This window comes from Mus musculus, chromosome 3, assembly GCF_000001635.26.
Source record: "Mus musculus strain C57BL/6J chromosome 3, GRCm38.p6 C57BL/6J".
NCBI lineage: Eukaryota > Metazoa > Chordata > Mammalia > Rodentia > Muridae > Mus > Mus musculus.
In genome coordinates, this window is record NC_000069.6 from 150,504,348 (window position 1) to 150,508,861 (window position 4,514).

Below are 4,514 nucleotides of genomic sequence, written 5' to 3' on the forward strand. Positions count from 1 at the left end.
CTGTGTTAATGTTAAATCCAATTTAATGCAGGTGCTCACTCAAAACTTTATTTTGCCTTCTTTAATCTATCATTTCCCTTTTGTGACACTTATCAATTTTTATCACTAGTGTTTTAGATCATTTTTGGATTTTCATAAACTTTATCACTAGTATATGAAATATTTTTTTAAAATTTACTGAGTAGTTGACATAAATTCATTAATATGTTGAACTATAGTGGACCAGTTACTTTAAAAAATATATAAAAATAAAGACAAAATAGTTCTGATGTGCCATGTATTTAGAAAGAAAAAGAAATTTGACCAGAGGTTGAAAGAAAATTTTCAACTTCTACTTTCTGCTTCTACTTTGATCTATAAATGGGAGTTGGAATGAGGCAATGTAAGAATATATGTTCTGTGCTGTCTGTAACAATATCATCTTCATAGACAGCAGAGAATTATACAAGACAGGGTTCATCATAAAATCATTAGAAATTTAACAAGAACAGAAACACTCAGGGGAAAAACATTTAAATTATGATAGCATACTCAAGTGAAACTACTTTGTGTCTCTTTCCACCAGTCACGTATATGTCACCTTCTTCATGAATGCAGTAACTTTCTCAATGAGATGATGTCTATGGCATTCATGTTGACTTCTAAATAATGAATGCTCATCAGAATAACTGATAGTTTTTCACGAAACTGAGCCAATCAATCAAGCAGACATGTACAAATAATATTTGTCAGGCTATTTAAAGCTTGTTATGAATCCATATGCACATCAAATCTGGAATGTAAATGTGATAGAATAAAGCCAACAGTCACTCTGTGGAGGCAAATAGGTACAGTATCAAACATGCAAGTAGGATCCTTCTAGCGGGTTATCATGGGCTGGGAAGAGCATGAGATAGGTGACCTGAAGCAAATGCATTCTGTGACACTTACTGGAGAACCATTTGAGACCTGACTCAGCAGTAAAGGAAAAGGATCCGAAGTCTGATGTGTTCTTTAAGAGCCAGCTGGAACCAAGTTTGAACATTCCCTTTGACTCAAAGTAAGCCCATGGTTCACACAGAGTCCACTAGGCCATCTTATAAGTGCTTTTCCATGTCTCATCATGTGGCTCTGGCTTCCAGACTCATAAAAGTCAGCCAGGTCACATTCATTCTTCAGGGAGTCTCTACTTCCCCTTGATGACTTCTGAATTCAATATCCCCAAGTCATGGGCTTCCTGATTTACCTTTCCCAGCACTGGAAGCATCTCTTCTATGTTCCCTCACTTTTATTAATTATTTTGTGAAAGACTCCTTAGAAAGGTAGAAAGGTAGATGCTGTGAGATCTGAACAGCATCTGCCAGGCCCCATACCCCAATCCAGACTCTGCAAGACCCCATATCATGTTCACTGAAACAGACCATACTGTACATACCATGAAACACCTTGTGGAGCGGAATGACTTGAAAAAGGGGAAGATGCATAATGGATGTCTTCTATTTTTTGAAAATACAGACTTGAATATTCAGTTAGTATTTACATTGGTAGTCACAGAAATTTAACTTTTTAAAGTCTCTGTGGACCAATCCAACACTTTGATGCTCCTAAATCTAATGGACTCAATTAATTCCTCATGGAATTCTCTCTAATCATTGCAATGCTGAAAAATAAAACATTCAAATATCTAGTAATATACTTTCTAAGTGCATCTTTAGCTATCAATATTTTTTAAGAGAAGAAAATAATCAAGCTATTAATTACCTTTGCTCTTTTTGCCACTAGTATATTTATTCACTTTACATCTAGACCACTATCCACCTCCCAGTCCTTCCTTACACAGCCCCTCCCCTATCCCCTATCCCCTTCCTTCTCCTCTGAGAATGGGAAGGCCCCCCACCGTGTAACTCTACCCTAGCACATCAAGCCACTGTAGGACTAGCCACATTCTCTCCCATTGGATCCAGACAAGTCAGCCCAATTAGGATCCATAATCCACAAGCAGGCACTAGAGTCAGGGTAGCCCTGCTACAGTTGTTAGGAAACCCACATGTAGACTGAGCTGCACATTCTCTACATATGTGAAGGGGTCCCTAGGTCCAGGACACATACTTTGTGGTTGATGATTCAGTCTCTAGGATCCCTCAAGAGTACAGGTTATGTGACTCTGTTGGTCTCCCTGTAGAGTTGCTATCCCCTCTGGGTCCTTCAATCCTTTCCCCAATTCTTCCAACTGTCTGAGCTATGTGTAATGTTTGGCTGTGGGTCTCTGCATCTGTCATCTGCTGGTTGGAGACTCTCAGGAAGACAATTATGTTAGGCTCCTGTCTGTAAGCATAACAGAGTATCATTAATAGTGTCAGGAACTGGTTCTTGCCAATGGGATGGGTCTCATGTTGAGCTTGTTATTGGTTGGCCGTGCCCTCAGTTTCTGCTCCATCTTTATTTCTGTACTTCTTATAGGCAGGACAAATTTTGGATCAAAGTTTTTGTAGGTGGGCTGATTTTCTACCTGGACACAGGAAATGGCCACTTAAGGTTCCATAACCCCATTTCCAGGACTTCCAAGCCAAAATCTGTAGACCAAAAGAAGCTAAATAATAAGGAAACCCCAAGGAAGGATGAGTGAATATCACTTAGAAAAGGAAATAAAATAGTCAGTAAAGACAGATGGAGGGAGTGAACAGGGTGGAAGAGGGGATGGAGAGGAGAACATGGCAGTATGATCAGGATCAGTTGTAGGAAGAGATGAAGAGCGAGGGCCGAAGGCCCGGAGAATATATCACAGTAGCAGGGGTGGAGGGTATCTATCTCTAGGACCTGACAGAGACCTGGGATGGAGGATGCTCCCAGCAGTCTGTGGTGGTGTTTCTAACTATACACTTAAGAGCCATCATTCACAGTATAGCAGAATACAACAGGTATACAAAGTACATAGTACTCTTAGAATTTTTCTCTTTCTTCTTTTCTTTTCTTTTCTTTTCTTTTCTTTTCTTTTCTTTTCTTTTCTTTCCTTTCCTTTCCTTTCCTTTCCTTTTCTTTTCTTTTCTTTTCTTTTCTCTTCTTTTCCTTTCCTTTCTTTCTTTATTGTTATTGGTTATTTTAATTACATTTCAATGCTGACTCCCTTCCAAGTTTTCCCTCTGCAAGCCCCGTATTCAATACACCCTCCCCCTTCCTCTATAAGGTTATTTACCCACCCACCCACCCACTCCCACATCACTGCCCTAGCATCCCTTTATGCTGGGGCATCAAGCTTCCATAAGACCAAAGGCCTCCCTTCCCATTGATGCCAGATAAGGCAATTCTCTGCTACATCTGCAGCTGGAGCCATGGGGTCCCTCTATGTGTAATCTTTGGTTGGTGATTTAGTCCCTGGGAGTGCTGGGGCAGGTCCAATCAATTGATATTGTTGTTCTTCCTATGGAGTTGCAATCCCCTTCAGCTCCTTCAGTCCATTCACTAAATCTTCCCTTGGGGTCCCTGGGCCCAGTCCAATGGTTGGCTGTGAGCATTCTCATCTGTGTTTATCAAGCTCTGGCAGTAGTTCCAGAGAACCACTTTACCAGGCTTCTGTAAGAAAGTGCTACTTGGCATCAGCAATAGTGTCTGGGCTTGGTGTCTAAAGATAAGTAGGATCCCTAGGTGGGACAGTCTACGGATGGCCTTTCCTTCAGTCTCTGCTCCTCTGTTAGTCCCTGTATTTTCTTTAGACAGGAAAAATTCTGTGTTAAAATCTTTGAGATTGGTGCATGGCCCCATCTCTCAATAGGGGTCTGTGACTATCCAATGGATATTGTCCTTCAGGTTCTATCTCCCCTGTGTTGGGTATTACAGTTAATGCCATCCCTGATGGGTCTTGAGAACCTCTTTCTTTCCTGGCATCTGGGACTTTCTAGTGGCTACCCCTAGTTCTCCATCACCACTGCTACACACCGCCTCTCAATTTCCTGACCCTCTGTACTTCTCCCCCGTCTCCTCCCACACCTGATTTGACTCTCTCCTCTTACCCTTTCAGATCCCTCCCTCACTCTACCTCTAGTAATTATTTTTATCTACCTCATAAGAAGGACTGAAGCACCAATTGTTTTTAATAGATGAGTAGTACTCCATTGAGTAAATGTACAACATTTTCTGTATTCATTCCTCTGTTGAGGGATATCTGGATTCTTTCTAGGTTTTGTCTATTATAAATAAGGCTGCTTTGAACATAGTAGCGCATGTGTCAATATTACATGTTGACGCATGTTCTGGGAATATGCTCCGGAGTGGTATAGCTGAGTCCTCAGGTAGTTCTATGTCCAATTTACTTCAAAACCGCTAGACGGATTTCCAGATTGGTTGTTGCACCTTGCAATCCCACCAGCAATGGAGGAGTGTTCGTCTTTCTCCACATCCTCGTCAGCATCTGCTCACCTAAGTCTTTGATGTTAGCCATTCTGACTGGTATGAGGTGGAACCCCTATCTTAGAATGCTGTTTCTCCTTCCCTGGGCAGCGTGTTGGCTTCCCATGAGCCCAGGACCCCAGAGGCAAGGA